The following is a 26,214-nucleotide window of genomic DNA, read 5'->3' as shown; positions in this document are numbered from 1 at the left end:
AACAAAAAGCTGTCTTTCAGATGTATATTTTTCAGAATTTCTAATAAAATTGACCAAATTTTAGCTTTTTAAAGAACTTTTCGGTATTTTAGCTAACATGCAGTTACAAACAATGATGAATTTTCATGACCGAGATTTTGAGAATCTTATCTTCTTAAAAATTTATTGTTGTTTGTAACTCCTCCATTATGAGAAATTCGATGGTCTTAAGTGATGATGAAAACGGATTCCTAAAGTAAACATAAATGTAAATAATATGAATGTTACTTTTCCTTTATTTCAAAAGGGACTGCCCTTACAATGACTTTTAAGAAAAATCCTATCTTTTAATACCTTAGCTCAATACGTAAAAAAGTAAACTGTCCTAGCAAATCAAATATTCCCATCCTTGAATCTTGGACTAAGAGAAGTCTTTACTTGCTATCAATTATAGTAGCTGAATAAATATCTCTAGCTTTATAAAAAATGCAATAAATGCAAAGGATTTATTTAAAATAAATCCTTTGGGTTTTATTTTAAATAATTTTTGTCTGTAAATGTTATTTCCATTTAAGGATTGCAGTTAGTTCCCGTGTAGCTAGTACTATACATATTGTTAAATCAACAGCATTGAATTAATTTTTAGGCAGCCGTATGAATGGTAACTTAAGCTCTTGCATCTATGATGGTAATTTTACATATATATGAAATTAAACATGGATATAAAATTAAATGTGTTAACATATACAACAATCCACCATTCTGAGAATTAACATTTCGAAACATATAAAGATACTATTTTAGAGTCTTTTTTATGTATGTTCTAGATCTTTTAAAATAAATTTAAAAGTACTCTGTTTTGTGCATGATTCTTGAGCGTAATAATTGTTACCTTGCGTGTGGTGAATAATAATCTTGTTCGGTTTTGAGCCAATAAACCTCACTCTGTAACTCACTGTGTAACTTTCCTTTGGATTTTGCTCGCTGCGCATTAAATCCTCTCCTAAGGAAGTCACTCTTATTTAAACAGATATTTCTGAAGTAAATAAAACTATTATGAAATGCGTTGTACACGTTTTACATCTTTGCATCTAGAACTGGTGAACTAATCTGGTAGCTTCATTTGGAATTTGTTGATTCAGATGAAGAAATTTTTGTGTCCGCTCAAAGCTTTTTAGTCTGATTTTTAATTCGTTTATTTATGGATATTTTTTTGCTGTCATCTAGATAAAGAAGTAAGTAATTTTAAATTAATATATGCTGCTTTAAGTATAGAAAGTGCACTAAATTGCCTGTGCTCCAGTTGGAAATAGAATCTATGCTATCTTCCGAAGACATCAGTCATCTCCATATATTTCTACTTAAACTGTAAACTTATGTTATTCTGACTTTGGCTTATTCAGACCAGGATCTTTATACCTTGTTGTGAGTGGGTGCGACTATCATAGAATTACCGTATAAATTTATTTAATTAATTTGTTTAATTTATTATGATAATATCTTGGAATAATATATACAGTATTTAATAAAATCAAAAAATGTCAAGCAAATTCTTTGTAGGTAAAAAAGAGAAGTAATTCAGATTTGTTGCAGTCAGTCAGACCATGATCTTTATACCTGTTTAAATATTAGCTTTTAAGGTATTTCTCCCGTTATCTTACCATGCCTTCGTGATGCACTGGTCAGCACACTCGGCGCGTATTCGAGAGGTCCGTGGTTAGAGTCCCGGCGAGGGCATTGCTCACTTTTCATGTCTCCTGCTTCGAAATAACCTAATGTCTCTACATGCCTATTAATATTTCCTTTATTCCGTTTACCTTGTAGATGCATTTTTAAATGTTTATTTGATCGTTTTACTGTCTATTGAATAAAATATATTATACGTTGACAACTTTCTGGTTCTCAGATTGGAACTTAAAAATAGACGTATGAACGTCCTGAGTTAGTGAAGTCGTATTGAAATCTAAAGTATTGAAAGAGTTATTCGTGTTTAGTTATTGATACTGTAAGCCTGAAAACAAGTAATGAAGTGCTATGTTTAGCTTGCCAGCTAGTTATCTTTCTGCGTGAATCATTTTCTCGTCCACCTAGCATCAACAACTTGAAAACATAGAGCTGTTAATATTTTATACACTTTTCATACATCATAAAATCGTAGACAAGAGTTAAGACAAGTAATTAATGAAATAGTTTTCTTCTGAGAAGTTTTTTGTGTTCAAAATTGGCTATTTTGCTATGTGATACAAAATGAACTGAATTTTTAAACTTTTAGAAATATCAGAAATCTTATACATTGAAATTTTAATCGTTATTTAAGATGACTGTATAATTATTTCTAAGGGCAAATTAAAACTAAACGAGAAAGATAAACATCCCATTTGATGACATTCAAATTTTAATCTACGATATGATGGTGGGGTTATATTTTTATAGTCAGTGTGTTATATGAAGATTTAAATCTCTCTATAAAAGCAGGATTAGTTTCGAACTGAAAAGAAGTCCGAATGCTAAATAGTATTACATATCAGTAGAAAGCGAGTAAGCTACGGAATAGGCCCTCGTAACTATACTTAGTGAAACTTCTGCTGTAAATTATGTCGATTATTTGATTTATTATCTACATAAAAACTTTTGAATAAATCTGAAGTTTGTAGAGCCATTTAAATTATGAAAAAAAAAATATTGTTCGTAGTAAATTTCTAAAAATTTAGATCAAAGTATGCTCATAATAAGAAAATAATTAATGAATATTTACAAAATATTTTAATAATAATTATTTTTATGATGAGTTATTATAATTTAAAGTAACTAAAGTAGACCTTTGAAAATTATTTATTAGAATTTTGTTACTGAAATTAAATGTATTTTAATTACTAGCAAAAATATAAGCAGCTTGTAAAATAACAAAATAATAAACAATAAAGTAGTAAAAATACCACAGATTTAAATAAAATTTTTTTTAGTTCTGACATTTTTCAAATAGACAGGTTTTCGTAAATTAAGAAACAAAAAAGAAAATAATAATAATTTATTATAGTTTGAATGGCCAATCCATACGCATTATATCTTCCTTTTGGAGACATTAATCTACCAAACCGACTGCCAAAATAATTAATCGTTTTATAAGAGAAAGGAATTTGCTATTACTTCTACATGATTTGAAACATGAGATTTCAGAATTCATTCTATATCTCTAAGCATTCATATTCTTCTAGGAGATGGCCCACCAGCGGCCGAGCGGTAAAGTCGCTGAACACTGGTAGTTCGGTCCGAGGTTCGAATCCCGCGAACGGGCTGGCTGCATGGGCGTTTTCGTGGTTTTTCCCATGTGTAACGTGTATACGAGCCAGTTTCCCTTAATAAGTCCTCCACGAAGGCATACCTCCCTTTAGGCAGATAGCCCTAGTGTGCTTTGCCGTAATTAAATACACCAACATCTTCTAGGAGATGCAAACAAACATCTCTTGATATTCGTTTAATGAAATACCACCCCAGATCTGATGCTACCTCAATTATGAGTATTCTCTTCATTACAGGCTTGCCATCGTATCGCGAATTTCCTTCAGATTAGACCGGACCTGGAATCGCTCTTCAGAGCAATCTCTACTCGCCTGTAAATAATAGACTTCCACTGGCTTTCACCTGAACTGGCATGAAGTCTTGCCGATTTTAAATAGTCACTCCTATACAATGTTCTCGGTTACGCTTTCTGCTGGTAGCCTGATATCCTTCGAGAAGAAGCATTTTGATCATTGTACAAGCTTAAACCAACTGAACCGAGGACACAGCAAATAGAGATCTCAGATGGATAAGAATCATTGTCCATGGAGTAGGTAAAAAAAGATGCCAAATATTCATAAAGCCTGTAATCATAAGCCCTCGTTCACTGCAGGTCTGAGATGATGTTTGAGAATTTTATAATTTGTTCTCAAATCTACAAATAGTTTACTTTCAATCATTTACTGCTTCTGCCCAGTTTTGATTAGTCTCTTGTTTTTCACTAACTTTTGCCTGAATTCATCTATGAAATCGTGTTTAGCAACCACATTAACAGAATTTATTACTTCTGAGTTACTCATAGTTCATATATAAACTAACAAACAACTCTAAAATGGCTGTTATTGCGATAATTTCCATGTGTTAATGATAAAGTGCTCTTTTATGTAAGACATGCTAATTTAGCGTATATTTTGTGCAATATCTGCAGATTTCTGGATTTGCCCTTTTGTAAGTTACTGCAATTTCATATTTTTATATTAATTATAAAAGCCAGTTTATAAATTTCTTATTTCTTGGAACCTCACATTTAGATCTTCCACAACGTGGCAGGCAACGTTCGAAGCTCTGCGATATAGAACGATATTACCACCAGTTTCTGTTTCTACATATTTAGTCTTCCTGTTAAGTGTTTTTATTGTTATTATTATTATTGTTGTGTGCGTACGGGTTTGTTATGAATTGAATGCACAAGTGCGATGAAAAATGAAATAATCTTATTTCATTTTTCTCATCGAACTTGTGCATTATTATTATTATCATAAATTAATATTATTTATTATTATCACAAATAAATAAAACAAAATACTTAAATTTTCTCAGATATTCGTACAGTATTACAATATCTCACAGTAGTTATCTTTTAACTACTCAAACGTTCAACAGAACTTAATTCAAAACAGCTAAAGAAAGCTAATCCGCGAATTAGCTACAGTCAACAAGAGCTTCACGACGAGAGTTCCATATAAAAACCAAGTTGCAACGCCTTCGCCGGGAATCGAACCACGGACCTCTCAATTACGCGCTGAGCATGCAGACCACTACACCACAATGGCTCGGTAAGAAGGCGGAAGAAATACCTTATATACTCCCCCTTTTAAAGTGCGACTGGGGTTTTTTAGGGGACCCAATCGCCAAATCCTGGGTAAGGAGATTCATCAAGTTTTTTTTTTTTTTTTAAAGCAGGCAAGATGAAAAATATGCAACGCCTTTGCCGAGAATCCAACTGCGGACCTCTCAGTTACGCGCTGAGCGTCCAGACCACTGCACCACGAAGGTTCGCTAAGAGAAATAACTTATTTCTCTCAGTATTGGTAAAATAAAGGATTATAATTCCTACATCTGATAGTATTCTTTGTGCGAAAGAGAAAAGTTATTCCGTTACTTTTTAAGAAAACTGCATTTTAGATTAATTAAATACGCCAAGTTTTATATTGGAAATAGAAGTCTCAAAATGGGGGGAATATCCAGTTCACTCCGAACCAAATCGTATGGTATATGAATGTCCTCAAAGAAAAGGGAATAGAAAATTTTACAGATTTCTATTCCCTTTTCTTTGAGGGAAATCCAAAGTAAAGGTGGAGCTGCATTTATAGCTTCCAAAGTAAAGGTGGAGCTGCATTTATAGCTTACCAGATAAGCAAGTTCTAATAAGTCAAAAATTCAGACTAAATGCTTCAAGCCAGTTTACCAAACAGAAGCAATAGCTTTAAAGGAAGGCTTTTATAGCTAAATGACTTTCTCAAAAATAATAAGCCTCAGTATATGATCATTTATTTATACAGACAAGCCAAAGCATTTTAAAGATTTTATGTTCTACGAAGAAATCATCTTTACTTATACAAGCAGTTCAAGGAATAATAAATATAGAAATGAACATTCGTCCCATTAGCCTAAACTGGTTAGTTGACACACAGGTATAACAGGGAATGAAGCTGCTAACAGAGCGGCTAAGGAGGCCACGTCAAGAAATATGATTGCTATTCATCTTCCTGCTTCAAGACCTACAATCAAGAAAAAATAAATTTCTAAACAATTCTTAGTAAAAAGGCAAACGCGATGAAATGAGGCAGGTACATGAAAATTAGCCCACGGATATTTCCCACAAATAAACTGAAAAAAATAAAAGCAAATTTTATACTAGTGTAATTAGCAACAACTGGAAAGTTTCCACCTTATTTCCAGCGATTCTTCAGAAGAAATGTACAAAGTGGGTGTGGAATACCAGTACATCTATTGTTGTTGTAACTTATCTCACTTGTCTGACACTAACATCAGAACAAGCCCACGAAATTTATCTTGGTAAGACTGCAAGATAAGGATGCTGACAAGAGCCTTGAGCACCATACAGTTGACAGTACGACTTCGCTCAATTCCGTCCCTAAGATGAAGAGCACCCTCGGAGGGAACGGTGTCCGAGGGTCTCCCACCTCTCTTTCCCTCTCACAACCTCTTGGGAGGACTTCCTGCTCGCCGCATATTTTGAGTGCTCCATGCCTTCTCCAAGATTCGAACCCGGGCCCTTCCGTACCGCAGTAGGCTCCCCTAACCACTATACCGTCTGGGCGGCTACCAGCACATCTAGCAGATGCCAAGCATATTTGGCAATGTCCGCTACTTTCAGCCATTAGAGCAAAGCATCTACCAGGATTTGCAACAAATATTCCAGCGAAAGATTTATTCTGCAACACAAAGTGGTGCTTGCATTTCAGCAAGTTATGAAATATATTATTGAAAACAAGGCACTGATTAATAATTAATCATATTAAGCTTATCATATTAAGCTTGCTCTTAAATAGTTGCTTGCAAGTAAAGCAAGCAACTATTTAAGAGCAAGTAAAAATTATGACAGGTCCTCTCTACATTTGTCAAGGAAGAGGAAGAGATTATGTCATATCTTCTTTCCACCTGTGAACCTTGTACCCAGTTTTCCTTCCTTATACTCTTACTGTATCATTTTACAGACTATAACAAAGGACCAGTGGATCCTGTTGATAATGTTAAACAATTTTTCAATCGAGTGCAGCTAGTCAATACACCCTCAGCCTTATGGCTGCATATAAGAGAACAGCAGATCAATAGTTCTGGAAATTTCTGCATGTGAATCGAAATTGCCTCTCATCAGTATCATCAATGAATGGAGAAGCTCAAAAATATAGGTAAACGGATAAATAGATTCGGGCATCCTAATGCGCATTCTGTCTCTTCCTTGTTGGCATATTCTGGGCATTTGTAAAAACATAAGTTCTCATTTTCAGTAATTTCAAATTATCCTGCACCCTAATTTTTATAAAAGCTTGTATCGCCTAATGTGTGATAAATGCCATTCCCCAAAATTCCTTTAATTTCATGCTTCAACCCGATGTCATCCAGACTCGCATTTAAAATAGTATTTGAATTTACACTGAAGATAAATTTCAACTTCGTTCTTCCTACAAAAGCAGCAAAAAAGAAAAATCGGGAACTAGCTTAATACACAAGTTTCATAAGTACTCGAAAGTTAAAAATAACTTTTTCAGCCTAAAATAAAATTTGAAGAGTTCTTAGCCTTTTCTCAGAATTACAAACAGTTCTCAGACTTTATTTTAACACAAATATATTTTCAAATAGATAAGGAAAGAAATTTCAATGCTATGCGTCTAGGGTGTATTATTCATTAAAAACTAATCTACAGAACTTTTCTCTTTACGTAGAAAGGCCCACCAGCGGCCGAGCGGTAAAGTCGCTGATCACTGGTAGTTCGGTCCGAGGTTCGAGTCCCGCGAACGGGCTGGCTGTTTTCGTGGTTTTCCCCTTGTGTAACGTGTATACGAGCCAGTTTCCCTTAGAAAGTCCTCCACGAAGGCAACCTTCCCCTTAGGCAGATAGCCCTCGAGGCTTTGCCGTAATTAAATAACCTAACCTTTAAATAGAAAGAGCATGTCTTGCAAGAATGAGGTTAGGTTAACTTGCCTAAGAGGCGAAATGTCTTCAAGGGGGATTTTTTTAAGGGAAATTGGCTCGTGGGGAAACCCAAGAGGTTTTCTCGTGTAACCAGCCTGTTCACATGGGTTTGAACCTGAGCAGTAATCTTTACCTATATTTTTTAAGAACTTTGGACCTTCCAAAATTATAGTTCGTTCTGGGTAGCATAATTTTATTTATTTTGGTATATATACGTGCGTCAAATATCTCCACCGAGGGTTTCGTCATCTTTCATTGTTTGTAATGCTATATTGAGTGCGATACCAATCAGGAAATCTATAGTTGTTCGGTATGTTTTATCTTTAAAGACAGTGGTGATGCGTTTTATTCGTTCAATGTATTCCTTGCGAGTTTGGCGAAAGACCTTTGACGCGAACGATATCCTCTGTCTTACGAATTAAATAGTTTTATTTCCAATTGGGATTTATCAAAACTTAGCGCACAGTAGTATTACACTCTAGTTGTATCAATAGAAAAACCTGGCGAATCAACTGAAGAAATCGAAAAAAACTGCCTAGAGAGAAAAATCGAGTATCTATAATGTAAAAGCCACAGAAATCGTCCACAAATTCGCTGTACAGTCGTATATTAAATATAATATGTACCAAGAAGCCCATTCAACACCTCCTTTGACTTTTAAATATTTGCGTATGTTACCAATATCTACTAAGCTTGTGAAAGGTAATTTTCAGGAATTTCAATATGTAAGAAATCGATTTCTCAATACCCTTGCATAGTCAAATTTAGAAGTATTTATATTGATGAAATGTGAAACTGATTTATTAAACCAAATGGAAAATAATGATACAGTTAATGATTTACCCAGAGCAAGTCAACTTTTTTCTAAAAAATTATATTAAAGTTCCCTTCCTTACAGAAATTTAATAACTTTTTGCAGATTTTTGTATAGCTATTTAAAACATTTAAATTGTTTTAATATATTTGATTCTTTTATTCTTTTTATTATATTTTATATGCAATACTTTATTGCATTACATATTTTCAAAATGCAACAAATTATTAAGTCGCTCGTATGTATTAATAAATAACCTTTTCTTAAATTTAAATTAAAAATTTAAATATTCTATTTATGTCACTGAAAATCACATGCATCGGATTAACATCTAGTGCCATCTTTAATTAAGTTGTTTGTATACCTGATATTTAATGCGCGTTCCAAGCAACAAGTTTTGATTTTTGTAGTTGTTTCTAATGAAAAAACCAGAATATTTTGTGAATCGCATCTCTGTAGCAAGCACTCCATTCGACAGCGCCAGATTAATGGGCAGCCGCCCGGGGCACTACAGGATTATTGGACAGTCAGTCTGTCATAAATACATAATTGGAAGAAAAACGCTCCAGTGTAGACTTTAAAATTGCAAATTTTTAAAATATCAAAAATAATTTATATAAATTTTTATGGACCGCATAAACTTTCCTGCCTGGAAATCGAGCCCTATAATTCCAATTTCCGAAATTTTTCTGTATCTTAGAGTCATATTTATTTTGATTCTGAAGATAATATTGAAAAGATCTTAAAATTTGCTATGTGAGGCTAATTAAATTGTACCTTTAATTGACAGTACAGTCGTGGCGCCATCTAGTGATACTTTATGATACTCTGTTAGAAGTTTAGCAGTTAATCAAACTGCCGAAAATGATTATAGTCTGTTCAGAAAGTAATCGAGTTTTACTTTCCCTGTAAAATCTTATTAAATATTAGAACTGAAATCGATGGAAAATAAATGGTCCATATTTATTAACAAACTCTCAAGTAATAAATAAGATCCTTTATTTTACATTTAAACTGTAGGGTAATAACTGGTAATGAAGTTTTAACATAATTATGTTAATGCTGTGAATAGTACAATTTTTGTGATTTTTATTTCACAGTTTAGTGCATACTTTATAGAGAATTGTGTATAATATTGCCAGATGAATAAATGATGTTCATTTTTATTTAGGGTGCTCGATATCGCCACCAAATGCCGTTAATATTAAACTTAGTATTTATTAACACTAAGTAATTGTGCACTATGAAAAAAATTTGAATCGAATTGATTATGCAGTCAGGCAAGTCTACCTTAGTTTTAATTTCAATGTTGAGAACCTTTTTTGAATGTAAATAACTGATATTGTGTGCGTATACCATATTTAAAATCGCATATGATTACAGAAATCGTACATATGTGGTTAGAAGACACGTAATATATTTGCTTTTATTTATCCGAGATCTGAAGTTTTATATTGGTGTAAATTGTTACTCTTATTGGCCATCCTATGGTGATAATATGCAATTAGTTAGTTAAACTATTACCTTGTACCGTATTAATAATATATACCATCCTTATTTTGGAAGGGAGGAATAAATTCAGATTTCCGTTCGTGATGTTAAATACGTTGAAGTCTGGTAAAAAATTCAACAATATGTGTTGCTCTAGAAAAGTCTGTGGAGTGTACTTATGGACCTTTATAAGGCATAAAGGTAAACATGCATAACATATTTAATTTTCGTGCTGCGTTTTCAGTGCATTTTGATTTATTTATAATCTACTCTTACTGCTATCATTTCAAGATAGTGAAAGAGAGAAAAAAACTTTTATTAGGTCTTTTCAGTTGGCTTGGATTATATGTGTTATTTTGTGACAAGAATACCAAAACAATTTATATGATGATTTTTCAAGTTTAGAAAATGGATTAACAACTTCTGTTACATATGAATATTTTTCTTGGGTCAAGGTATCACCCATGCCAGTTGAGAGAGTGTTTTTATTTTCATCATCTGTAAACATTTAATGCTGGAAACAAAAAATCAAAGTAAATAAAGAAGCTATCCAAAGAGAGAAATTTTCTGCAAATTTTTCAGTACATTCATGCAAATAATTACTGCGACAGCTTTATGTTGGCTGAACAAAAAGCATAGTGAGATTTGCACTAAGCCTTAGCAAAAGTAGCAGAATATAAATGTGTGTTAAGAGATTAAATGTACAGTATATAGTGTGACTATATACTGTACAGTATATAGGACATAAAGCATTTGTGTGAAAGAGGTGCAGATATTTTATCATATGTTATTATGTCTTTTCCGTAAATTAGGTAGCAATTTTACAATTAGGAAAATCTCTTTGTTGCTTCTAAACCATAAAAAGCCAAGTAATTAGGGAGCAAAAAAAAATTTTTTTTAAGGGAAAAAAAAAACTATGCATAAGGATTTTTTTTTAAAATTTTTATATTAAGGTTTTAAGACATTTGAAAAAAGTATGTAAAATTGTCCTATTTGTAAAAGTTAATCTGTTATTTAGAACATAATTCCAATTTTTGGAAAATCATATTACACACATTTCTGTTACTTAGAAAATGAGATAAAAATTGCACTCATCACATACTTTGGATAAATGTGCAGCATATGGCATGTGGTTGAAAACACTGAACACTAGTAATTTTATCTTGAGCGTGGTTTATGTTGCGAAAAGGGCAAGCAGCATAAAATGGAGGTAACTCCTTTGTGAGTAGGCAGGCGATCCATATATGTTATGCCGTTATGCATTATATAGTTATATTTACTGCTGGCTTATACAGCATAAGTCCACATTTTCTTGATTTAGAGAAAAATTGGCAGTACATCCTTATTCTTTCTAGTCTCTTGATCCAATCAAGTAGAACTCATAGAGTGTAAACATAAAAAACCGTGCAAATAAAAAGCATAAAATTAATCAAAATAGTTGATTAATGAACGATGGTAAAACTTACAAAAGCTTTATGAAAGAAAAATGCCATTTGTCAATTTTTTTTTTTTTTTTTACAAAAAATGCATGGCATTTTAGTTTTGCTCGAATGGCCAGACCATCTGATAGTGTTTTATATGTTCATTTATGCATTCATGGCTTGAATTTTCAATTCTTTTTATGTATGTATGGGAAATAAACGTATGCTTCAAATAAATAAGGAAATTTCTTAATTTTTAAATTTTATATTTTTTAATACCTTTTAGTAAAAGTAGTGAAAATTTGCTTCTGATAAAATTACATTTTATTACAGTCTTCATATTAAAAACAATTATTAATATTCTGTAAATGTAAATTGGAACATTTTTTTCTTCTTTCTTCTTTGAACATGAATCCTTTTGGGAACTAATATTTCATAACTTTTTAGTATGTCTTCATTCATGTTTTTGAAATAATTTTCATTATTGTACAAAATAAAATAGGTGCATTTTGAATTTCTTTAACCTAGTTTTTTAATTGTAGATTATTAGTACTGATTAACTTAATATAATTTTTGAATATCCCTCTTTCAGGTATAAATATTTTTTTTAATTATGTTTTCATAGATTTCCCTCCTTTTAAGCTTAGTACATGTAGATATTTGTATTATAAGCATTAGATGTCAGTAATATGATTTTTGTTGTTACAAAAACAAATACTTTTTCTAAAATATTATTGTGTAACATATTTCTTGTGCCTTACCAGAACAACCATTTAATATTCTGTTTTGTTCCTGTTGAATCACCTGCCACATTCTTAAAATGCTATTAATTTTTCAACTATAGTGAGAAAGTGTTTGGAATAAAAGGTATTTTAGAGACAAACTTGGCTAATTTCTGCTATTAAAATCATTATTACAACTAATGTAAGTTCAAGGCTCATATCAACATTCAGCTTTTCTGAAAACTGACTAAAAAAGAGTGTGCATAAGTTTAGTAAGATATTTAGAATAGTGAATGGACTTATTTCTTTGTCATCACAGATTTTTTTGTGGTGGCTGTAATATCACTGCACTCGAAATTTTATAAATAATATAATAAAAATACTAATATTTGTTACCACGCTGTATATTTGGAGGAAATATGCCAATCTTTCATTCTCTTCAGTTGCAGAAAATATGCCAATAAAGTGGACTATGTTCTTTCCGTCACCACATGCACACTGCTTGATCACACCCATATTTGTTCATAAGGCTGTTCAGATTCCAGTATGCCAAGACAAGTAAAAACAGTACTAATTTCACCAAAATCTAAAATTTTATGCAATAAACAACAGATGTAGACTTTTTCATACACATACATAAGATTTCTTGAATTTATTTAAAAAATTTTTAATGTTTTATGCTTTTGATCATTTTAAATAGTTTAGAAATGTAATTTTTTATCTTTACATAGCTTTACATAGGCCGTTAAACAAGAAATCTTGTTTTATAATTATTTAAGAGGAATTACTGATATGGTGATTTTCTTTATTTAATTATCATTAAATTTTTCAGGATTTAACGCATGTAAAACTATATTAAATAAAAATGCCTTCTTTCAGGGTTAGTTTTATAGCAGAGTCATCAGAACTATTCATCATAAGTTAGATTTCGAATATTATCAGGAGGTAAGCTTATTAAATTGTCTATTATTAAAATATATTAATTTATTTTATACTGCACTAAAAAAAATTGAAATGATTTTATATTGGTAATTTATTTTCTATGTTTACTTAAATGGGAGAGCCTAATTGTTCATCTGCTTATTGTTGATAAAAAAAACTTATATAAGCCTCTAAGACGTTTAATATTGCAAGGAACAGAATTTTCTTAGTTCCTACTTAAGATAACAGTGGATCTAAAAATTAGATTTAAACCATCTGCAACACTAGCTTACAAATGTAATGAAGATTTTATATATGAAAATTGTATATGGCAGTCTTTTAATAATTTTAGGTAAACAGTCAAATTATACCTCACCTCATTTCGATTCTGATAGTAATAATATACTTGCATGCATTTAAGGAAATGAAACAAGCATGCCAGTGAAATGAAAGTTGAATTTAACATGACATCTTATGTAATATTATATAGTAGAATCTTATATAATGTTCATACAGTGGTTAAAGTTCTTTGAACTAATGAAAAGAAATGCATTTTGTGCATAAGTATATCACATTATTTAAATGCATGAGGTATTGCTAGGAGCTTCTTTTTTTTTTTGGCCATGTATCTTAAAACAGCATTAATATGACATTTCTATTATAAAGGGATTATTTCAGGGATTTGTAAATTATCCCAGACCAGGAACTGTATCTAGTCAAGAAAGGAGCTGACAAAAAATTTTAGTATCACTTACTTATAATTTGATTGCTGTAACAGTAACTGTGGTGTGGTAGGGCAATTTCTTTATCATTTGTACTGCATCTTCATCATAGGAAAATGAGTTTATCAAGAAAACATAAATCTACCAGCTTTGAATTCATCATCTCTGAATGTGTATCTTTGCATTTATCCATTGTGCTGTCAAGATATAAGGGGGGTAGATTAATGATTCATCTTAAGCTACACATTGAAACTGCACATCTAAAGAGATGATTCTAAAGGGAAGTAAGCCTTTATTGGCAAGATATTATCACTTTGGCCTTTCACCTCTCTTAGGTCTCAGTTTCAGAGAACCTACAATACCTTTCTGTTATACAGGTATGATCCTTACTGTTACAATATTTGTATTTTGTAACAGTAAGGATCATAAAATAAAATCATTCATGTAAGTCATATATTTTTCTGTACAAAAGTTTTGTCATAAACAATCAATGCTTCATACTGTTAGTTTATATTAGATTTTAGTATTTCTTTAGATCTAACTCTTCTTCATTATTAATATAGGTAATGAAATACAGACTGAACTCATAGCTGCTCTTCTTGTACTTTTCCATGCATAAAATTTGTAGTACTGAAAAATTTTCATTGTTATTAATTGTTTTAAGTGGTAAGCTCTGTCATTTCTAATGATAAATTTCAGAGTCAAGCCACTCTTTTAAATATACAGTGTATGATTCATTTGCAAATTAAGTAAACTATCAACATGGGCTCATAATAGAATGTCAGAAAGTTACAGTGAAACCTCACATGGTAACTCTCTCTTCTAGATAGTGACCTGAAAAGGAATTTAAAACAAGAGGGGGGATAAAGCAATAATATGCTTGGAAAAAAATCATTTGTAGCCAGTTTCTCATTGTTATAAATGATTTTTGTACAAGCAATAATGTAGCTAAGCAGAACAGCTAATCTTTGTGTATGTAACCTGTAGTCCACAGTTTATTTTCAATTTTTTCAGGCAGTGATTAAAAGTTAACTATTAATGGCTGTTTGAAAAGTATTCTGCTGTTCATTGTACTGCCTATACAAAAATTTAAATGAAGTTATTGGAAGATAATTTCTTTTAGCAACATTTCTATTTAGGAAACAGTAAATGAATTTACACAGTTATATCTTGTCAATATTTGATTTACACACTAATGATATTTAAGCATTTTATTCTTCAAGGTATCTTATTATTGTATTATAATTTTTTTAAACAAATACTGGTGTTTGATAAGAAATCATTAGTTCTTCTTAAGATTCTTTTTGAATTTTGAATAATATTTTTTTGCCCTGAAATTTATTTGTAATTGCATTTATGTTTCTAAATTCTCTTCTATATTTAGGCACTTTCATACTCTGAATTCTGTTAAGTGGAATCATATAGACAGGGAGTGGCTTAGGATTACTGTAAGGAGTTGAACCAAGTTGTGAGTGATTTGCTGTTATATATATATATATATATATCTTGCCTGCTCAACAATCATTCACTTATGCATTTTTGTAAATAATCTTTAAGGATTAAATAATTTTTAGAATTTTATATTTTTTCATGAATTTGTTACTTGCACTTGATTTACATATGCTCTCAGAATTTAAATGATATTGTACATTAGTTCGCAGCAACATTAATCATTTATTTGTTTGCATTAAATTTAATTTAAATTAACTTTAAATTTGCTTTTAATTTGCTTTTTATGACTGGAGATGGTTTGTTAAGTTCAAATTTCATTCCTTGCAGCAATGGTGCAAGAGAATTATTTAAAATTAAATTTTGCTTTACTTTATTCTTTATATATATATATATATATATAAAGACTTGTCTGTATATATATACTGTGTTTTAAATATATTATTCATTTGTATTATATATATCGTATATGTATCGTATATATTGTTCATCTGAGAAACTAATTCTGTGAAGAAACAGCAGTATTGTGCATATTTTAAATCATACACTTTTGAGATAGAGGAATCTGTTTTTTTTTTTCTAATATACTGATAACTTCAGAATGGTAATATAAATGATTGAGAGGTTTCATTTTAATAACAGATTATTTCTTATTTATAATAACATTATTTCTGTCTAAAGAATTTTACTCAGACTTCTCTTAAGTTTTGCACTTGTCATACCTTTCCATTTACCAATATAGTACATAAGTATGATCTGAATGTACTGCTGTATTAATATGCACATATATAGGTCTTCTTCATAAAATATTCCGTGCGCATTTAGGTTTGTGACACGATACATACTTACATATTGGTAAGACTCATCTAACATTATTTATAAATAATACATATATATATCTATATATATATATATATAATTTAAAGTAAAGTAGAAAGAACAAACGATAAAAGACCTATGTGATAAAAAATTTTGCGCATTGTGCTGCAAAATTAAAGAAATAAAAGAGGAATTCTAGTACGAATGCTAAAAACCTGCTTAAAAACTATGGTTCCGTAAAAACTTTAACATAAGCAAAATTAGTTGCAATGAAATGTGTTAAAAGAGAAAAATACAACATTTGATTATTTACAAGTAAAAATCAACAGTAATAGTAAGCTATATGCTAAATTAATTAAGTATATTTAAAACATAGTAAAAGTATTAACTAATTAATTGAGTTAAAAATAAAATTAAGACGTGGTAAATATATATATAGGAATTGACAAAAAATGAAATAATTGGCTTAGCAATAAATCAGAGTAATATATAGTTTGATTATATTTAAAGTTATGAGGAATGCTTTCTAAGAGCTGGCAACAAGAATTAAAATTCAAAAACTAGATGTAATAGCTCAGCCATTTTCTATTGGTATTTCATTTATTTGTATTTTGTGTATTTGAAGAATGTGTATTTAGTGTTCATTATTGGTCCATTAAAATGTCTTTCTAAATCAAGATGCCCCATAGATTTAACTTCTGCTATCCATATAGCCCCTAGATATATATATATATATAAGATTAAAGAATATGAAGCTCAAAACTACTAACTTTAATTTATCATTTTAATTTTGGCTTTAATTTGGCTACATCCTCTTCCTAGAATCTAAAGTGCATTATTTTGAAATTAATCCAAGGAGATGTTTATATAATATTTCATGTTTATATAATCACGCTGAAGTGTGACAGCTCTTGTCTAATTGTATTAAAGGAACTTTGTAGTATAAATGCTACTGCCACTATTGCACATGTAAAATCTAAAATAAGAAAATAAGTCTAATATGTAAAATATAACATAAGAAAATAAATCTCTAATAAATTACTAATTTAATTAGCAATAGTTCTTTCATTTCTTCTTTAGATTTTTAGATGTCCCCCCTCCTAGCATCTGCAGCATATCAAAATCATTTCTAGATGAAGACAAATGTATGGCTTAAAAATGCTGATGATGTAACTAATGTGAAACCTGAACCAAAACGTTGACGTAGCTAATTCTGAGCTTGAACTCAGAATTTTGAGAAATGAAACCTTTCTCCCTGTAAGCTTTCATATTGGATAGATGTGCATCTTTTGCTTCTAGCTCTCTTGCCATGAAGATGCTGACATGCTGCTTCTCTTCCTGTCGCAACAGTATGAAAATGTAAAATGTTCTTGAATAGGCACAATTAAAGTACCGAGTAAATTGTGGCTACAAATGTCAATTGCAATAAAGTTAAATATTTAATCAGCCTTAACTGCTAAGTTTGCTGTTCATTATGGATTCAGCATTATACGTGCTATGCCATTAATTTTGCAAAGCCATTTTTTACACACACACACACACATATATATATATAAGATTAAAAAAATATGAAACTCAAAATTACTAACATTAATTTATGATTTTATTTTGGTTACATCCCCCATCCTGGAATCTAAAGTGCATTATCTGAAAAATTAATCAAATGAGTCATCTGAAAACTAATCCACTTCATGTTTCTGTAATCACATTGCAGTGTGACAGCTCTTGTCCAATTGAATTAAAGGAACTTTGTACTATAAATACTACTGCAACTATTGTACATCCCATTCCACCCTGCTTCTCTTGCTGCTGGCAACATGTGCTTCTTTCTTTACTTTATTCATTGTTTCAAGGTAAGACGCACGAAACTATATCACACCCATAATGATGTATGATATAGAATGTGTAAAGAAGAATTAAGTGTCAAGAAATAAATTATGCCTTGTTATTTTCCAATTCTTGATTTTTCTTCATTATGCTATCAGGTTCAATGTTTCTTCTAACCTTCTTCGGAAACATACAATGACCTGACTAGAACAGAGAGCTTACTAAAGCTATGTTCACTAATTGTAGTAAGTAGACAGGATACAGACGAAGGGTATACAAAACCCTTTATTTTTTTCTTTATATACAATGACTTCCGTACTTCGGAATACAATGACCCTCCACTCGGGGTCTAACTTAAAAGATATCAAAATAAAACTAAACTCTAATTTAACTTTAGAATAAGATTGGCCTTATAATAACAGGAAGCGTATGTAGCACAGAGACTGTGAACACTACAATACGTTTAATTTATCAAGAGGATTAAAACCTCTGGCCTGGAAGGCAAAGTAGCAACTGCGTAACTTCTAAGGTAAGCGGCCTGCTTCGAACTCACGGCTTCCTCTCTTCTGCTTGGCAAAAAGGCCACACTTAAATACTTGGCGTTCGCCAGACAACTTTGCATAAACTTCTTCACGCTTATAATTCTGGCCGGAAGTAGAAAATAAGAAGTGATAGTAAAGATTTAAAATAAAATAAACGTTAGTAAAACTTAAGATCCTTACATACTTCCCGCCAGAGTTAATTAGTTTGAAACTGAGGTCTAAAACGACCTTGTTGAAAACTTTTAGCTCTAGAAACTAACGCGAGGCCAACCTTTTACAATCATAACTTAGCTAGAAACTAGAAAATTTTAAAAGAAAGAAATTTGTTACAATAGCAGCTCCCGGAATATACAACAATCTTTTTTCTTTTTCATCTGTACTGCATCAAAACAGGAGCTTTATTCAATTCTGGTTCCTTCCAGAGATCTGGAAGGAAAACTAGTTTAATGAAATGTTACAGAATGACATTGCAAATAACATATAGAATATACTTTTCTTAACATTCTTATTTCATTCATGACTATTTTAATTATCTCTCCCCGTGCTCTCTGACATGTGTTGTAAAAACACCAAACACGAATGTGTTTCTGTCTATGTGTTCAACACTTCCTCCTACAATCAAAACACTAACGTGTTAAAATTCAACATACGAGACCCCTTAACACACCCTAATTTCAACTCTAGACCCTGAGTTACTATTCTGAAAGTGGCTAACTCTAAAGTGTAGCGTCAGAGAGCCTAACTACATCATTCAACCTTTAACACATATTCACCATGATTTAATCTTTACAGTCACACGAATAACAAATTTTTTAACATTACTTTCACTTTTACCATATCACGGTATTTCTAAACATTCAAAATAACAGTTCACATGTATACAAGAACATATCAAGATGCCGTTAATTTTACACATTTGAAAACATACATTAGTAGTACATTGTTAACTTCTATTCTTTTCAAAGCAAGTGCCAATTCTTTCTACATTGAAATAATACTACATTTCAAAAAGTCTTTCAGACTAAAACTTCTTTCTTGTTAGAATGTTTTAAATAAAATTTATACAATAACTTTTTACAATATTTAAGTCTTTATACAACGCTATTATACATCAACTTTAGTTTTACGCGCGAGTAATTGAAAAACATAATAAGAAAATCGGTCACAACTCATTTCTCGCCCTTTTGGCGATAAAGGTAGACCTCGCATGAGGTAAAACTTCTTGAAATCTGCCACTTGCAGTAAGAATGAAAGATTAACTTATGTTTGTAAAGTAACATAAAATTTTACTTATCTTTGTAATATTCAGACATCCTTTTCTGGGCCCAGTCTTTAAAGGTGCTGCAGACCGTAGCTTGGTTGATCCTCCTTCTTGTACGGGCTCGCCCTTCAGTGCTTTCCTCTGGAAGCTTCCGTTTTTCACCACTACGGCCACCCTTGAACATCTTCCTTCTGTCCTCTGCTTGTGGTCTTGGCCGTTTGAAGGCAGCTGGTCTTGGTGGAACCGGGAAACTTCTGTCGTGATCCTGCTTGGACCTCGTTGTTGGCCGTTCAAATTTTTCTTGTACTTTTTCCTCCGCCGCTGATGGCCCTTCCGCAGTTCGGCGACTTTTGCTGCGGAGAGTTCTGTCGGATGAGTCAATCTTCCGTTTCACAGCCGGGTTATAGTTGCCGTCCTTTCTCCCGGTCTTTTCCACATACGTCGTCCTTCTCCCTTCTTCATTCTGGGGGTGTTCGTGAACTCTGTTTTTTGGACGGTGGAACGGCTTCTTTTTCTTTGTACCTTCAATTTTTCCGCGGGGCAATTTTCTTTTCACTTGCTTCTGTCTCTCATTGGCTTGCCCTTGTACTTGTCGTTTTCCCACCTCTGGAACTTGTACCTGCGGTGTCTGCCGTACCGGATCCTGCAAAAGATCTGAAAAGATTTGCATTTTATTACGATCGAAGTAGGGCTTGATTTGATCAGTGTTTGCGGAACAGGTTTCACCATTTCTTGCCTTTAACACTACAACAGCGTGAGTTATTTTTTCTATAACATATGGTCCTTCAAAGCGTGGAAAAAATTCGGCAGTTTTATCTTCTGGTGCTGAAGAAAGTGAATGCTTAATTTTTAGTACTTCATCCCCTACTTTATAAGTTACTCCCCGTCGTTTCAAGTCATAATACAATTTTTGTTTTCTTTGTGCTACTTCCGTATTCTTTTTTGCTTCTTTTATTAGTTTTTCTATATCACCCATTTTAAATTCTGGGGCTCTTTGTTGCACATAAAATAGTTTATCTAACGGTGTTATAACCTTTCTGCCTAGAAATAACTCAGCAGGAGTTTTGCCCGTTGTATCATGTTTTGCGGTCCTAAGGGCGAAAGCAAATTCATTGACATAGTTATCCCAGCTTTTATGAAAATTTTTAACATAACTACGGATAATTTTCACTATATTTCTGTTGACCCGTTCCGCTATATTTGATTGCGGCCGATACGGGACCATTTTTAAATGACGTATGCCCAGTTTTTGGCACATGTCTTCAAATATATTACTTACAAATTGAGGACCATTATCCGATATAACTTTTAGGGGCGCCCCGTATTTTAAAATATATTTATTTAAAATAGAATCGGTAACTAATTTCGCGGAGGCTCGTTTTAAGGGAACAATTTCGGTCCATTTACTAAAATGATCAACTATAACAAGGAGATAGCGACTTTTGTTTAACTGACTTTTTGGAAAAGGGCCCAATAAATCGATGCCGATTATTTCATTTGGAAATTCGGATTTAATACTATTTAGAAACCCGGCCGGGCGGAAATTAATATAATTAACGGCTTGACATGTTGGGCAGGACTGGACATACGCCCTTGTTAACTTTTGCAGTTCAGGAAAGTAGACTGCCTCGCGTACGCGTTGAGTAGTTTTTCGAATACCAGCATGAGAAGCTAAAGGGCTGTCATGGAGCTCTTGCAGGATATTTAATCTAAGACTAGCTGGGATAACAGGTCGAAATTCGTTGTTGGAATTCGTAGTTTTTGTATAAAATAATAGACCATCTATTAGTTCGTAATGGGCCGCCCTATTTCTTATCGCCACAATATCTTGGTGGCTAAAATTTTCAGGATCCTTCAAATACTCATAAATACTTCCAAACTCAGGATCCTTACCCAGTTCGGTTATTACAGTTTCTCGGGAATTTATTGTACACGCTGTCAGCATTGCAACTTTTACGGTATTAAACTGTTCGTCTAATTTAATTCGTGACAGGGCATCTGCTACGATATTTTCCTTTCCGGGGGTATGCTTGATTACCAGATTATATTCTTGCAGCTTGAGTGCCCATCTTATTAACCTTGGGGATAAATTTTTTCCAGAGTACAATCTAGTTACCGCCGCATGATCAGAATATACTGTTATCGGCGCCTTTCCAAAATAGACTCGGAACTTTTGCACTGCTAACAGAACTGCAAGTGCCTCTCTCTCGGTCGCGGAATAGTTTCTTTGTGTTTGATTTAAAGTTCGGCTAAAAAATGCCACTGGCTGCTGATTTTGCGAAAGTACCGCTCCTACCGCATAATCCGAAGCATCCGCTGAAATTTCTAAATTTTCATCCTTTTCAGGAAATTTCAACACAGGGGCTTGCGTTAATGCTTGTTTTAATTTTTCGAAAGCACTATTGGCTTCGGCCGTCCACGAGAATCTTGCCTTTTTCCTTTTTAATTTTAACAATGGCTCAGCGATAGCCGCAAAATCTTTTATAAAGGACCTATAATATGAACAAAGTCCTAGAAAAGAAGAGAGCTTCTTTGCCGTGTTTGGAATCGGATACTTTTGTACAGCGATTATTTTTGATTCATCTGTCTCGATCCCTTTTTGCGATATTTTGTAACCTAAATATTTTAATTCAGGGGCTGCAAATTTGCATTTTTCGACATTAACTTTTAGACCGGCCTCATTTAATAAAGAAAACACCTGTCTTAAATCCTGTACATGTTGGTCTAGATTATCACTAGTAATAATGATATCGTCTAAATAGATAAATGTGGACTTTCCGAGAACAGGTCTTAACACAATGTCCATGCATCGCTGAAATGTTGCTGGGGCGCCTGAAAGGCCAAACGGCATTCGCAAAAATGCATAAGTGCCAGACTTGGTTATAAAAGCAGTCTTAGGCACGTCCTCAGGCCTGATCCCTATTTGAAAATAACCATTCGTTAAGTCTAAAGTTGTCATAAATTTGGTTGATTTTATGTTCCTTAAAATTTCTTCTATAATCGGTAACGGATATACCGGATATTTCGTTATGGAATTTAATTTACGGTAATCAATAGCGAATCTCCACCTTTTTGGATGCTCCAAAGGATAATCATTATTTTTCTTACATAAAACCACCGGACTAGCATAACTACTTGAGATAGGCGTTACGATCTTTTTACGTAGCATATCGGTAATATGCCATTCTATAATTTTTTCCTTATTCTTATCATACCGGTATGGTTTTTGACGAACCGGCAATGCATCTCCGGTGTCAATACTATGGTTAGTAACCTGGGTAAATCCTGGAATATCACTAAATAAGGAAGCAAATTCACTTACCACTTGTCGGATTCTATCTTGCTCGTCATTAGGCAGGTGGTCAAGATTTAACCTCGGCGGTTCAACCTTTTCTACACGCACTGGTTTCATCGTCAGCTTAAGAGACGCTTCATTAAAATCCAGTGTAGCTTGTGCGTCTGAAAGAAAGTCTATTCCTAGTATCAAGTGTGCTTGCAAATTCTTTACTATAAAAAACATCACCTTTACTTGTTCGTCCTTGATACGGATGTACAAAGGTACTTTACCTACGCACTTACATTGTTCTCCTTGCGCCGCTAATACTGTTGTATTATCCGCATTATATATGCGGTATTTGCGAAAATACTTTCTAAAAAAGACTTCTGCCACACAGGAACACTGCGCGCCGGTATCCAGGAGTGCGGTGGCCGGGATATTATTTACCAAGACTTCAATCTTCGGAAGAGTTAAATTTTTCACCATTACTGTATTTAACTTGTAGGAAGAGGGGTTTTCGTGGCCTTCGGATTTCCGCACCCTCTCGTCAGCAGAAATCCGTTTTAGTTTAAATTATTTTTTCTTTCGGTGCTTTCCTTCTTTCTCCACTGGCCTTGAGACTTTTTTCTTGGGTTGCTATTGAACTGTCGACGTTCGCCGGCTGTTTTTGAATGCTCGGGTTCCCTTGCCCACTGATTCGCTTTTTCTCCGTAGCCATGTGCTTGAGTTTGCTGTAGTCTTGGCGTACCAAATTGGTTTCGCTGTTGATATTGGCGTCTTCTTTCGACGTCCGCCGTTCTTCTACTTTCAAACTGGATTGCTAGCTCAAATAATTTTTCCAGTGTAGTCGGATTTCTCAATTCAATAAAGTCTTGCACTTGGGGTAGTAACCTCGGCAAAATCACTTGAATTATTTCAGGATCCGGACGGTTTCCATACAAGAGCTTGAAAACGTGAATTTTTCTTAAAATAAAACTCGAGAGGTTTTCCATTCTTTGTTGATATATACTGAAAAGTTCTGTTTCTAATTTCGCACGATCCCTTACAACAGGGAAGGCTTTTAGTAGGGCAGTCTTGAAATTTTCGTAGGTATAGGTGGGACTTCCTGCTTGACCCAAGAGACTTCTGCCGATACATTTGAACCAGTTAAGCGCTTGGCCCCTCAAAGCGCTGGTAGCTAAGGTAACTTTTTGAAACTCGTGCACGGGGTAGAGCATGAAGTGGTCATCCAATTTTTCCAAAAAACTGGTTACCTGTGAGTTTCCATTAAACGTTGCTTCTGGTTTCATCGAAGCGCGCATGGTCTGGACAATATACCCAAATCCTTCCAGGGCGGCAGCTGGCATTTCTGGATTCTGAGCTGTTTCTGCAGGCAGCACAGGTTCTTCTTGAAACTCGGCCATGGTTATTCTTCGTCGGGCGCCACTATCAGGTTCAATGTTTCTTCTAACCTTCTTCGGAAACATACAATGACCTGACTAGAACAGAGAGCTTACTAAAGCTATGTTCACTAATTGTAGTAAGTAGACAGGATACAGACGAAGGGTATACAAAACCCTTTATTTTTTTCTTTATATACAATGACTTCCGTACTTCGGAATACAATGACCCTCCACTCGGGGTCTAACTTAAAAGATATCAAAATAAAACTAAACCCTAATTTAACTTTAGAATAAGATTGGCCTTATAATAACAGGAAGCGTATGTAGCACAGAGACTGTGAACACTACAATACGTTTAATTTATCAAGAGGATTAAAACCTCTGGCCTGGAAGGCAAAGTAGCAACTGCGTAACTTCTAAGGTAAGCGGCCTGCTTCGAACTCACGGCTTCCTCTCTTCTGCTTTGCAAAAAGGCCACACTTAAATACTTGGCGTTCGCCAGACAACTTTGCATAAACTCCTTCACGCTTATAATTCTGGCCGGAAGTAGAAAATAAGAAGTGATAGTAAAGATTTAAAATAAAATAAACGTTAGTAAAACTTAAGATCCTTACAATGCATCTCAAGTAACTACATAGTAAAGCCTTTCCAAATTATAACAATGCAAAGAACCGTCGCGAATCCATTGCAGCTGTTCTCCAAATCATCATATTACATATGTAATACATTCTAAAGGTAATAGCATTGTAAGTTTACATAATATATATATATAGTTAGAAATTCAGAACTAATAGTTCACATTTAATTCACAACAAAATTGAAATTCATAATTAACAAATTTCAAATAATCATAGAAATGCAACAAATTAAAAATGTTAAAATCAAAAAAAAAAAAAATGTTTCAAACAAGCAAAACCCCTCTTCAAAAATTATGAAATTTAAAGAACATAAACAGAAGAGTTACTTATAAACTCAAGGAAATTAAAACTTTTTTTTTTTATAAAATATAAGATTTTAATTTTTCTACTTTTAAATTTATTAATTGGAATTCTAACATATCTAAAAAAGTTATTGCAAATACTATTTTTAACCAAATTAGTAGAATTAAGAAAGCATACACTGAAATAGAAATACAAAAAGAAGAAATTCTATTTCTCATCAGTATTTTAAAAGATAATGAAATTCCTTTAAAATTCATTAATAGTATGTTAAAGAAATGGGAGTAGTCTACACCCTATAATACTTTTTAAAAGTATGAATTTTTTATCTGAAAGCTCCGAAAGAGAAAGATAAAGAAGGATGTTTTAAGGGGTATATAGTTTTTTTAATTATTATTATTTTTTATTTATACTTTTAATTACTATTCTGTTACTTACATATTTTCAAAGTCGTCATGAGAAGCCCGTAACGTGAAGATTTTAACTTTTCTACCATAGTTCCTTTACTTCCTTTTTCCACTCTTTCTTTAATGTATAAATATTAATTACTAAAATTCAACTTTATAGATATATTACTCATATCTACCAAACATAATTAAAAACTATTTGATCACTTTTTGAACAACTTTTAAAGGATTAATTGATTTTAAAATTTAATTAGGTTTTACCCTAAATAGTATTTTTTCCCCTTTTTGTTTTAAAAAAGTTAAAATTTAATTAAATTTCAAAAAAATTTATGCATTTTTTTCTTTGACTAAAAATTAAGTCTGAATTTTTCCTTAAAATATTTAAAGTTTTTCTTTTGGTTTCAAAATTACATTTACATACAAGATTTTAGCCTTTGGAGCCATTAATTTTTTTGCAAGGTTTTTAGTTTCGCCAATGAAGCCAAGATGGCAAACCTGTACATACCATACTGTAACACCTCAA

At 32.5% G+C, this 26,214-nt stretch overlaps 1 protein-coding gene across 9 annotated transcripts in view; it reads left to right on the top strand.

Moving 5' to 3' along the window:
- Positions 1 to 1,131: 1,131 nt before the first annotated feature.
- The window catches only part of LOC118187421 (uncharacterized), a 136,432-nt gene continuing 111,349 nt past the window's right edge, over positions 1,132 to 26,214 (top strand). For 4 of the 9 annotated variants that reach the window (XM_085808633.1, XM_085808630.1, XM_085808632.1 and 1 more), the window contains exons 1-3: positions 9,348 to 9,493; positions 13,026 to 13,091; positions 15,174 to 15,257. The gene's annotated coding sequence lies outside the window, so the exon portion shown is untranslated. Of the gene's footprint in view, positions 1,215 to 9,346; positions 9,494 to 9,683; positions 9,793 to 10,080; positions 10,205 to 13,025; positions 13,092 to 15,173; positions 15,258 to 26,214 lie in introns of those variants that run through there. The other 5 variants (XM_085808627.1, XM_085808634.1, XM_085808629.1 and 2 more) reach the window with 5 other exon arrangements.

This window comes from Stegodyphus dumicola, chromosome X1 (genome assembly GCF_044657685.1).
Source record: "Stegodyphus dumicola isolate Sdum_Otavi_A_Nest chromosome X1, ASM4465768v1".
NCBI classification, from domain to species: Eukaryota; Metazoa; Arthropoda; class Arachnida; order Araneae; family Eresidae; genus Stegodyphus; species Stegodyphus dumicola.
The sequence above is the reverse complement of the archived record's forward strand: the minus strand, read 5'-3'. Positions and strand labels throughout refer to the sequence as shown.